This window comes from Chroicocephalus ridibundus, unplaced genomic scaffold (genome assembly GCF_963924245.1).
Source record: "Chroicocephalus ridibundus unplaced genomic scaffold, bChrRid1.1 SCAFFOLD_26, whole genome shotgun sequence".
NCBI classification, from domain to species: domain Eukaryota; kingdom Metazoa; phylum Chordata; class Aves; order Charadriiformes; family Laridae; genus Chroicocephalus; species Chroicocephalus ridibundus.
In genome coordinates, this window is record NW_026961775.1 from 2,825,781 (window position 1) to 2,838,203 (window position 12,423).

At 47.3% G+C, this 12,423-nt stretch overlaps 3 non-coding genes across 3 annotated transcripts; all 3 read left to right on the forward strand.

The window, feature by feature from the left end:
* The first annotated feature begins 2,259 nt into the window (after positions 1–2,259).
* LOC134509773 (small nucleolar RNA SNORD45) lies at positions 2,260–2,344 on the forward strand. The gene has a single exon (XR_010069427.1). It is a non-coding gene; the product is annotated as a small nucleolar RNA SNORD45 (small nucleolar RNA).
* Positions 2,345–5,167: 2,823 nt separating this feature from the next.
* On the forward strand, positions 5,168–5,249 carry LOC134509769 (small nucleolar RNA SNORD45). The gene has a single exon (XR_010069423.1). It is a non-coding gene; the product is annotated as a small nucleolar RNA SNORD45 (small nucleolar RNA).
* A 2,114-nt stretch (positions 5,250–7,363) lies between these two features.
* Positions 7,364–7,448, forward strand: LOC134509763 (small nucleolar RNA SNORD45). Its single transcript, XR_010069418.1, has one exon. It is a non-coding gene; the product is annotated as a small nucleolar RNA SNORD45 (small nucleolar RNA).
* The last annotated feature ends 4,975 nt before the right edge of the window (positions 7,449–12,423 follow it).

The following is a 12,423-nucleotide window of genomic DNA, read 5'->3' on the forward strand; positions in this document are numbered from 1 at the left end:
CCAGTGCCTAGTACAAGGGGACCATCACTGCCCCAGTCCTGCTGGCCACACTATTGCTGACACAGGCCAGGATGCTGCTGGCCGCCTTGGCCACCTGGCCACGCTGCTGGCTCATACTCAGCCAGCTGTCAACCAACACCCCCAGGTCCTTTTCTGCCGGGCAGCTCTCCAGCCACTCTGCCCCCGGCCTGAGGCAATCATGGGGTCGATGTGACCCAAGTGCAGGACCCGGTGCTTGGCTGTGTTGGCCCTCACACCATTGGCGTGGGCCCATCCATCCAGCCTGGCCCGATCCTTCTGTGGAGCCTTCCTGCCCTCCATCAGACCCACACGCCCGCACAACTCCGTGTCCTCTGCAGATGTACTGAAGGCCAAGCGCTTAATGGCTGTAACCTGCCACCTCCTTTACCTGCGGGACGATCAACACTGTGACAGGCTGGACAAGTATTTGCTCTAATTAAAAAAAAAAATAACACACACACACCCCCCCCCCCCCCCCCCCCAAAAAAAAACAACCCCACCACCACTCCATAACCCCTCACATCCATAACCCAGACCCCCCCAAAAAAACACCCACCCCGAACAAAACAAAACAAGAGACCTCATTTTCAACTGCTCTATGCCAGCCAGCATTACAGATATATAGACTATATATTACACATACATATATATATATACACATAAATATTATATATTTATAGATTTCTTGTATAGTCTCAAAATGGCGTTGCCGCCCGGCAAGGATCACGGCTGCCGGTGCCCCACGTTGGTAATTAACAGCGCAATCAGAGTAATCGCCTTTAATGAGGGACGAAAAGGGTCTGTTTCCCAGGGGAAGCTCCCGGGGCTGAGCTCCGCCACCGGCTCCCCCACAGGCCGCGGGGCGTCCTCCCGGAACGCCTGCTCCCGCCCGCCCGCGGCGCCGCCTCAGCCGGCCGGCGCCAGTCAGGCGAACGGCGCGGACAGCTATGACGGGGTCCTGCCGGGCAGGTACCCATAGCCCCGCCCCGGGACGGGACACTCTTTTCGGCGCGGGCGGCGAAAGGGGCGGATGTTGTGCACCGCGTGGTGCGGACGGGCCTGGGACTGGTGGGGGCTCCAGGCCCTGGTGGCTCTAGGTCCAGCGGTGCGATGGGCCCGCCCGGGCCGGGCCTGGCGGCGAGGGGCGTCCGCTGGGGTGAGGAGTGGGGGAGCCCGTAAGAGGGGCACGGCCTCGGAGGGTTGGGGGGGTGGGTAGCGGGGTAGCCGGGGGTGGGGGGGTGGCTCCGGAGGGGGAGCCCGTAAGGTGGGGGAGGGGTCTTTGGGGGAGGGCGTCTGTAAAAGGAAGGGGGACTATTCAGCGGGGGGGGGGGGGGGGATTGTCCATAATGGGGGAAGGAACGGCCTTGGCGGGGGGGGAGGTACGGTTCTCAGGGTGGTGGCGGGGGGGAGCCTCCGTGAGGCGGGGTAGACGGTCCCGGAGGTGAAGAAGGGGGGCGTCCGTAAGGAGGGGGGACACAGCTCCCGGGGTGGCGGTGGTGGGGCCTCCGTAAACGTGGGGGGTCGGCCCCGGAGGTGGGGGGAATAGGCGTCTATGTGGAGGGGGGGGCGGTCTCCCACTGGTAGGGCCTGCCGGCGGCGAGCTGGTGGTTCGCCTCGGCTCCTCGGGGGGGTTTCCAGCGCGAGCTCTTCCCGGGGAGGGTCCGGCCAGGCGGGGATGTGCCCGCGGCCAGCGCTGATTGGCGGCATTTGACCTCGTTTGTGTTTCAGCCTCACTCTTGAGATCATCACCAACTTCTCCTGAGCCCCACATTGGACTGAGACTTATCAACGGGTGGCCTGACAGAGGCAGGCAGGTAAGTAAATACCGACTGATCTCAGCGCAGCTGTGCTATTATGAAGAGTAACAAACCTCACTCAACTTGTTGAGAGTTAGGGGTTCTTTTTTCCTGACAATTGCACTGGTCTGTTCAGTGACTATTTATTTAGTATGTCCTGTTCCCCACAAAAAAAAAGACTTAATCTCAGTCTTATTTGTTTACTGTAGCTATTTCCATTGTAAGCTAAATTTCTTACCATCATGGTGAAAAACAATACCCGAAAGGCTCTAATGCTTCCAGCCAGTGGCTTGATGGCCTGTGTAATGTATCGCTTGTCCCATCTCAAGAAGAAAGAAATATATTGGTGGTGTTACAAATAAAGCAGGTAGCGTCCTGTTTTAGGAAGAAAGTGTGTTGTGTTGGAAACCCTTGGGTAGAGCAGAAGGAGGTGTCCTGCCTGGGTCAGTGATGAGTGTTGGCATGTATTATCTGATCTAAAGTTGATGTCCATCACCACTTTAGCTCTAGAATTACTCTGAGACCCAGACAACTCCAGTTTTATGTAAAATCTCTGTAAGGAGAAGGGGGCACAAGTTTGAGTTCTCTCTCCTGGATGTGTTAGCAAGGTGTGGCTCTGGCTGTCACTCAGAGATGCTTCTGCGTGACCTGAGAGCAGCTCAGGATAGCCGGAGCTGAGCAGTGCCAGCAGATGCTGAGGGAGAGATTTGGGGGTAAGCTCAACCTGCCTGTTTCAGCGAGTGTGTTGTTGAGTTGCACCATTTCGTGCCACCTGCAGGATGCTTAAAGGGTGCTGTCCCATCTTCCTTTGGTCACAATGAGCAGTCAGCTGTTTGGAGTTGCTTTTTAAAGAGAAAAAGCAATGATGATATTGTGTTTTCTGTTGGGGCTGTATGTTGCATTTTGCAGTTCTGTAAGACATAAATTTTAGCTAGCTGGCGATTAGAAGATTCCAGCTCTCTCCAGGCATGGAAAGCTAAAGTTGCTGAGGGTAGCCCCAGGAGTCTTCCTTAGTTTCATCTGTTCCTTCTATTATGCTTTGTATCATAAATTCTTAATTACTGTCTTTGCTCCCAACTTGTGTAATGTGTAAAGACACAAAGGCAGCTGGGGCTGAGGAGCAGCGCTGTTGTATTCACAGGACGTTTTGTCACAGGGATGTACTGGCTCCAGTCAGTGCTAGCTCAGAAATCTTTGTATTCCCTGCTCAGACCTTTCTTTTTCCTCCAGAATATATTTCCTGTGCGGTTTGTGTCTGACCACATTGTTCGTGGGGTTTTGTTTTTGTGAAGTTTTTAGGCAGCAATAGATGAACTGCAGTTGAACAAGTTTTACTTTAACAGATCTTACCAAAGAGTATTCACAATCCATTTAATGAAGTCTTGTACAAATCTAGGGGTTTGATTTTCCTTTTTTAAATAACTAAATGTTAACACCCTTGCCCCTCTGTGATTTTTTGCTGTGTTTTTTTTTTCCCCCCAAGTTCCTTTCTGATGTCTCCGTGATGTAAATGAAATTGTTGAATCTATAAAGAAGTTAACCAAAGAAGGTGAGTTGCTTGCTGACCACAAATGGGTTACATTTAGATGTTTAAAACACAGTGACGAGGCTGAGGTGTGTAAGCCTATGAACTGAAGTTTGCTTGGGTGATCTCTTTGCTTACATATTATCTGTGAACGCTTGTTCTTTTGCAAAGGACAGAGTTGGGTCTCTCATTCCTTTCTGAAAGATTCTAAACTTCATGTCTCTTGCATGAAAAATAAATCGTCCTGCTCCTAAGGAAGGAATCCTTTGGGCACTTGCGAGTGCTGGCTGATGTACCAGTTATGCCAGTCCCTAGGGAATGTTTTGTGTTTGGTTATTAATGGCCATCAGTTGTGACTGTTGGCTGTGAAGGACACTGGTCTTGCTGTATGGGAATGAGAAAGAGAAGAACTTCCTGTGCTCGTCAAGTGTGGTTGCTGGTAATTTAGTTTGTGCCCATGACGAACTTCTGTGTGACCACAGGCAGTGTTTATCAGCTGTAGCATGAATATTTAGCAACTCGGTCTTTCCGTGGGGATAGGGTTTCTTCCAAATCTACTGTATTTCCCTCATGTTACTGTTCTAGCAGAATTCATCAGTCAAGACTCTGACAGTGGATGTTTGCGGCACTAAAGCTGGCTGTTTTGATGCTGAGTGTTGAAATGACTCATTATTCGCAGCACCCTTTTTGTTAGCGCACTGAAACTGATGTGCCGAGCGCACAGTGGCTTTGTGTTGTTTCTGAAAAGCGATAAAAGCTCAACTGAAGGAGGGTGATACCTGATACCGCAGAGAAGAGTGTGTGTTTTGTTGCTTTCAGTTTGTGGATTTCTTAAGGAGAAAGGCCTTGCATCAGTTTTGCCCCAAAATTGCATTGGTTCAAAGTTCGTCTCTGGGTTGAAGTCGAAATGCTGACTTGAAAATTAATTGCTGCCAGTGTGTGTCACGAGAGCTCCGTTGGTGCGGGCGTGCTGAGCAGTGGTTCGTCTGCGTGTGTGGTGTTTTGGGTTTAGCTTCCAGGTGTGAGGATGCCGAAGAAAACTTGCAACTGGAGTCAGTCTTGCTCTAAAACCAGGGATGGTTTCCACTTGTGCCCGGGCGTCTGAGGGAGCTGTGGCCATTTCAGGTGGGCCAAGAGTTGTGCCCCAGAGTTTCCCTGGGAGTCCCCAGCTCTGCAGTTAGCCAGTGGAGGCTAAAATGGCATAGCTGTTAGCAGCTTACGCTCGTTGAGTTGTGGGGAATGTGGGGGATGCGTGTCTGACTGTATCCCCAGCTGAATGGAATTGTTTGCTTTTATGTGCCCTAAACCCTCAGGTCACTTGTGTGTATGTGTCAGTTCTTGAGGAAGCTCTCTGGGGGCTGGAAAAGGAAATGGTGCAGGGAAACTGTTTATTTAGTTTTTGCGTTCAGTGTAAAACCTGGAGTTTAGCTTTTTGTCCCTTATTTTCAATGCTGATCTAAATGTCTTTTTATTGTTATTAAATAGTATGTATTTCATTCCCTCCTCTCTTATGTTTTAGGAGAAATAGCTACAAGGTTCTCCCTCTGCGCTGCAAGACAATGCTGCGAAAGGACCTGATAAGACAGCCTGCTGCCCCGAGCATGTTTCTTTGGGGAAGCACGTGCCCTGTGTAGCTTTGTGAGGGAGAAGGAAAGGTGACTACATGAGTATTGACTTGTTTCAGCCCAGCCATGCTTTTCTCTAGAGGAATAAGCCTCAGGCCCTTGTTGGGAGTTGGGGGCTGGGTGTGGGTCCCCAGCTGCTCCTCTCTTGCCCTGCTGTCCCCTGTGACACACAAATGGGAGCTGCTGTGTTCGTTCCCCCGGGTCTGTGATGGCTGTTGGCATGTATTACCTGAGCAGACAGCTGAGGATGATCGGTTGGATCTAGAATGACTCTGAGACCTGGGGAGCAAGCTTCTTGGTGCTCCTTTACCTGCCAGGAGACTGCAGCTGTATTTCCTCCTGGCTCTTTTGGTAGGAGAAAGCTCTGAGTGTGGCCGCAGCGCTGCTCTGTGCTTGCTGGAGTTGAAAACCGCTGCCACTAGTGTTGGCTTTGAAGGTGTGGGGTACCAGATGTAACCACAACAACTGGATTGCAGTTCCGGGAGGCGGGAAGGGTGGATAGCTGCTTATGTCTGGGGGAGAGAAAGCTGCAGTTGTTTTTGGTGTCCCAGAAGAACTGGAGGCACTCTTGCTTATGGTTGTTGTTGCTGTGCTGAAAACATGCAGGTTTTAAGTACTGACTCAAGAAAGAATGCTTGTGGGTAGTTGTGGTGGTTTAATCCTATCCAGCAGCCAGGACCACACAGCCCCGCCCTCTTCCTGCAGAAGGGCAGGGAGAAAAGGAGGGGAAAGGAAAAGGGAAAAAACGGCTTGTGTGTTGAGACAAGGAGAGTTCAATAGAACAAAAACAGAAAAGGAAGTAGCACTAAGGATAATGATGTACTCGCCACCTGGTGAATTGGTCCCTTCCTGAGCAGTGATTGTGGGTTACAGCCCCCGGCCAGCCCCCATCTGGATACGAGCACGATGCCTATGGAAGGGAATATTCCATTGTGCTGTCTGTGCTGCTTCTCAGCTTCTGTGGGAAGCTGAAAAGTGTCCTTGAAAAGTACATAAACATCTGCCTACCACCAATTAAAGCAACATGCATTCTTGACATTCCTTTCACAGCAATCACTGCAAAGAAAATTAACTCTTTCCCAGTTCAAACTGGGACAGTGTGTAGGTAGACAACAGGAGAGAGAGAGATCAGTGTATGAGTATTCCCTTCCTCGTGCCCCCTCCGACGGTGGGAGCAACCAGAGGGGAGGAAGGAAATGCGGTAGCGCGGGTGTCTGCATGCACATGTGTGTGTATGTTTGTGTGCGTGCTGCAGGTCGTGTGTGAGTGCTCAGCACATCTGAGCTGTTGACGTGTTGGAAAATGTTGGAGGCACCGTGAACTTCATAAATGTTGAGGAAGGGCTTTCCTTGTCTCTGTTTCACTGCTGTGCTTCTCTGATTCAGAGCTGAAGCCAAGCCCTGCTCAGGGGCACAGTGTGTGGCGGTATTTGAGGAGGAGCTGTGTTTCCTGGGGGCAGGCAGCAATGGATCTCCTGGGACAGCTGCAGGGAAGGGAGACGGATGGAATTCTGGCCTTCATCCAATCCTGTCAGCACAAACGTGGTGCAGGAAGTGACAGCACAGGTCATGGCGCTCCTCCTGTGTCGACCCTCGTCATGCCCAGGTAAATGTAATGGGGTAACTGTAGAAATGACCGCTTTTGGTTAACGATCCTGATGATTGCAGAATAATGAACTGGGTGCTGTTGGACACCGATGGCCAAAACTCTGTCAGGACCTTATTGGAAAAAAGGAATCATGCAATGTGCAAAACTTTAAGATTCATCTAAAAAACATTGTCAGATTTGGGAACGCTGTGCTTTCAGTGTTGCTTTACTGGCAATTTTGTCTGCATTCTTCATGAATTTTGTAGTGGTCTTCCTGAAATACTTGTTAGCTACAGGTGTTTATATAAACAATTTGTTTATGCAGTACCTATAAATTGTGTGTGTTGTGTATTTATGCTTTAGTACTATACAAAAGTGTTGTGGTAGTCAGCTCTTAGGTTGTCTTCCTCAAATCTGCTTTTTTCCTGTAACTTAAGAATTATACCAGGCTTTTGTGCACTTGATTTATTTGGTGTGCTCTTCCCCTGGGGGGAAAAAAGCCATGAACAACGAAACCAAACGAAGAAAAGGACTAAGTCTGAGCTTTATTGTTTTCACCAAAGCTGTCTCCATCTAGTCTGTCTTCAGTTTTCTTTCTCATGCAAACCATGGTGAAAAACAATACCCGAAAGGCTCCAGTGCTTCCAACCAGTGGCTTGATGGCCTGTGTAATGTATCTCTTGTCCCATCTCAAGAAGAAAGAAATATATTGATGGTGTTACAAATAAAGCAGGTAGCGTCCTGTTTTAGGAAGAAAGTGTGTTGTGTTGGAAACCCTTGGGTAGGGCAGAAGGGAGGTGTCCTGCCTGGGTCAGTGATGAGTGTTGGCATGTATTATCTGATCTAAAGTTGATGTCCATCACCACTTTAGCTCTAGAATTACTCTGAGACACAGGCAACTCTAGTCAGCTTTTCAGATTTGATTTTTAGGGGGGGAAAAAAGCAATGATGATACTGTATTTTCTGTTGGGGTTGTACATTCCTTTTTGTGTTCGCAGTTGGTGTTTCCTGGAAGGGTTACATTTGTTGGGCATGTTCACATACCTCTTAGAATACTGTAAATGACAACTGCTTTGCCTGCACAGGAGTTCAAAAATGTGGGAATATTACATGTTCTTGCAGTGTTCTTGGATATGCACATCCCTGTTGGCGGTTGCTTTGGGTTTTGGGTTTTGCTTGGGTTTTTGGAGGGTGTTTTCTTATCAGGGGATTGTGAGCAGCCTTTGGTCAATACTGTGGTTTCCTGCAATTTGTGTTTTCTTAGTGACTGCCTGAAATGTGGCCAGAAGCACCACAAAGGTTGTCTCCCAGGGAAGATGGAGGGGTTTGTCGATGCCTAGGTATTATGTGACATGTTGTAAATGAGCCTGGTGGTTGATCTATGTGGGATTGCCAGGAATCAGAACATAGGAATCTAGAACATAGGAACATAGGAAGTTCCGTTCAAATACACGGAAAAAACTTCTTTACAGTGAGGGTGACAGAGCACTGGAACAGGCTGCCCAGGGAGGCTGTGGAGTCCCCTTCTCTGGAGATTTTCAAGACCCGCCTGGATGCAGCCCTGAGGGATGTGCTTTAGGCAATCCTGCTCTAGCAGGGGAGTTGGACTAGATGATCTCTAGAGGTCCCTTCCAACTCTGAAGATTCCGTGAATGTTAACAATTGGGGTTAACCTGTTTCTGCCAGAGAGCCCATTTGGCCTTCAGCTTGCCCTCCTCCGTAAGCCTTAGGGTCAGAGGAATGGACAGGATTAAACCACAGGCTGGATGCAGAATCGTCTTAAGGCTGTATCCAGCCTCCAGGAAGCAGTTTAGTACTGCTGTGGGGATTTTTGAAGAAGAGAGTAGTGCTCTGCTTATCTTTTAGGATCTTTTTTCCAAACTTTCTACTAATGTAATATATTAGTTAAACATTACCATTCTATAATTGCATTGTGTAACTGGAACTTCCATACAAAAGCAACATTAATCCAGTGGAAAAGTAAAACTAATTTGAAACTAAAAGGTGAGATGTGTGCTTGTTTTGCATCATGTGTGCAGGACTGCTTCTAGATCTTCCTGCATTTACTCTGCTAAATATACTTATTTTTTCAGTACAAGCTTACTTCTGTAATTTTGGATCTGGATAATAAGTGCAACATCCCACACTGGAGTCAGGTGCTGTTCCTTGTATAATTCTGGTTCCCAAAACACAAACCATGAAAATGGCTTCTCATGAGGCCACTTAAAAGATCTCTGTAAAAAATATTATTTTTAAAAAAAAACCCAACAATTTGTAAGCTACTAGAGACCATGGTGGGTTAATTAGTCTTCAGCTCTTGGTGCTTTTGCCTGATCTAAATGAGTCAGAAATTGCTGTTAAGAATCCCTATGCCCCAGGGTCGGCTCCATGCCAGCCCACCTAGTGCAGAAATCCTCTCACTGCCATTTGTCTTGATGAAGGAGGAAGAAGATTTTGGGGTGACATGATGAAAAGGAAGTGGAAGTCATTGAGATGGTCCAAGTAAAGTGGCGGATTAAGATCACGTCTTTCAAGGGTGCTGGCCAGATAAAAGTGTTATGAGATCTCAGTGGCACTTCTATAGAACGCTTGGCGGTTTATTTGTCAAAGGTTGGGGGGAAATTGTAGCTGGTTTTATTACAGCTGTCCATGTCTTGTCCTTTCTCCACGTGAGTGTAAACAACTGATGCAGTTTTCTCTTCCTTTGTAAGCTGATACATTCCTCGCGCTGGTGGGGCAGGGGGTGTCTGTTCTGCACTGTCACTTCGGAAGGGTTTGGGGGGAGTTAAAAAATTGTGGGTTGTTTTTTTTTTTTAAATTTCTGAGGACTCATTAAAAAAAAAAACCCAAACCCAACAAACATTTTCTCTTCAGAATGCCCTAAGAAAAGCTTAACATCTGAAGTCCTGATGCTTTTCTGGTCTTGGCATTAAACTTGAGCTCTTTCTGTCTTGCTGGAAGACCAAGTTGGCTGAGTTCTTCCGTACCTAATGCAGGCACCTTTGGGGGCTTTTGCATATTATATTTAGCAGGCGTTTTGTGCTATTTTTACTTGTCATATCTATTGTGGAAGTGGGCGCAGCCATAGAAACATCGGTGCTTACAGGTCTTCCCTTTCTTCCTGCACTAACCCATTCCTAACAGATCCTGTTAGGTTTTTGCTTGCTTTATTTTTTTTTTTTAGATTAGTTTTCGATCGTAGTCTTTTGACTTGACAATTGTGGTTGTATTTCAGGTTTTGAACCATTCGACTGTTAAGATTTCTGTCTTTTAAGTAGCTTGGAACCTAGTGTAGTAGTTGTGCCTATTAGCAGGTTTTTCCTTTTGTATTTGCTTTTAAACAAGAATTGCAGAGAGGAGCGGGACGTGATGCGGCTGTAGATGCATCTTCTCGGCATTCATGCTTCCCTGAAAACACATACAGCTCACCAGAGCCTGAGTCTGCAATTAGTAACTTCATTTGCCCACTTGCCAGTGGGGAACATGCCCCTCTCTGAGCATCCCATCTGTACCAGGGAAGCTTGTCTTCTTGTTCCGGAAGTGTACTGACTTTAATTATTATGTTTTTATACTTCTCCTCTATAGCTACGTATTGGTTCTGGGAAGGAACAAGTAAACATACACACCGTACCTGTGTTTGCCAGACCCCTGTGGGGCAGGACTTGTTGTGCCAGTGTAGTTTTAACCCTCTGTGATGAATGGTGGGGGCTCCTGTCTGGTTGTAACACGGTAATTCCCCTCGGCTTGCTGCGATGTACAGCCTTTGCGATGAGATCCAGCAGTTCCACTTGCACACGCAGGACGCACCCTGCAACCCGACCCCGTGGGGGATTTTGGAGAGGATTTTGTAGAATGACTGATGAACCCCACTGACGGGATGCTCAGCTCGTGAGCCTTTCAGTAGCCTCGTGCAGTTGTGTGGTGACAGTTGCTTCTGGGGAAGGTTCATGTGGTGAAGGAACACTGGGATGCCAGATAACTGCTGCCTCTTTGGGGTTGTTTTTTTTGTTCCTTGTATTTTTTTCCTTCCAGTTCTATAGCACAGTAGGCTGCTGCTCCCCTCGGGGGTTTCCAGGAAAGCTCTAGTCGGAGACCATCAAAGAACATTATGCTGTTGCTGAAGAGAAAACGGGGAATTTGGGGAAGAGGCACTTGGAGGTGATCAAATTTACCTTTTCAGCCTTGGTTATCTTTGCTTCTGCTGCTGATGCCATCAGGTGTGATTGGGGACACATCAGTGCTTCCTGCTGAAGGCAGAGTTGGAAGCTGTCTTACAGCAAATGATCTACAGGTGTCTCTGAGTATATCATAGGGCTGTAAATGCCACAGAAATTGCTCTGATGGGTGTTGACAGGCAAGACAAATAAAAGTTTATTCAGTTGCAGCAGCATCTTCAGCCATGGAGGTTTGTGTTTCTCTTGCTGACAAAAGCTCCATCCTGTACAAATGACAGCTGGACGGCTTTTTGGAGATGAACCAAACTTTCTTTTCCCAGGTGGTTCCATTTCACAACCTGTTGGGAATTGCTGGACCATCTCTTTTCAGAAGAACAAATGAAGGCTGTCAGTCCTGTCTTTCGTATGCCAGAAGATGCCCTGCAAGAACAAAGGCACAGCGTGAGCTGTCTCACAGAGAGAAAAGGTGTCTGCCCTCTTGCCGTGGTTTGACTGCTAGAAGGTCATCTCCGAAACCATTACCGTATTCTCTTTTTAAATGTGTTTATGTTACTGTAGTAGAGCAAAACTTTGGCCTGGGCTTTGTCACTTTGGAAATTGTGTAGAACAGGCTTGTTCTAATCATCGGAGCGTAACGTGTTGTTTCGTTGTATACGAGGTTTAGAAACCTTTCTAATCTGTATCCAGATGTGGGGCTTTGGATGTTTTTCTGAATATTCAAGTCAAAGCAAGAGTGTGATTGGCTTAATTTTTGTATCCCTGTGATACCAACTGTATTAACCATCATCTGTCTTTATACGAAGGTGCTTTGATGATGGATTAGAGTGTACTTCAAAAGAATCTGAAAAAAGCCCTACCTAAGCTCTGCGTTAATGCCACACGCTTGCGTATTCTTCCCATTCATGCTTGACATGGCTTTTACACGCTGAGACACAAGCTGTTTCTTCTGATGGTGTGAAACCAGTGAAAACAAAAATTATGGTTTCAATAAGTGTAGATAAATGTCTTCATTGATTGAAGTCCCTCAGACAAGATTTCCCTGATATTTTGAATAAAGCATACTTGAGTGTGCGTGTATGTAGTGAAACTAGCTAATGTTTAGCACTCCAGAGAAAGTGTCTATAGGAGAGTGGCTTGTTATATAGTGTTGATCCTAAATTTGCTGGGTTAAAATTCTGCTGTCATGGCATTTAAGACAACATCTAATAACATGTTGGCAATTAAGAATAAAACTAGCCATGGAAAACACTTGCTTTCTGAAGGTTGGAGTCCTCTTTGTCTTCAGGAGCCTTAAAATTGCCTCTTACTTTACATCTTGCACGTTGTTTTTTGAGACTGGGTGGTATTCCAGATGAAATATAAGGTAAAGATAACTGCAAAGGGGAAGGAGTTGCTAATAATCTCTATACATCTACTCGCACCCCCTGCCCTGGGCAGGGACACCTCCCACCAGCCCAGGTTGCTCCAAGCCCCGTCCAGCCTGGCCTTGAACCCCTCCAGGGATGGGGCAGCCACAGCTTCTCTGGGCAACCTGCGCCAGGGGCTCACCACCCTCACAGCAAAGAATTTCTTCCTAATATCTCATCTAAATCAAGGCTTAAATAAAAAAAGTTACAGTAGGCTTTGTGTGCATGGAATGAGAGCACTGGCCAGGTGTTCCCTAGACTTTAAACAGAAACTTTAATTTATTTTTT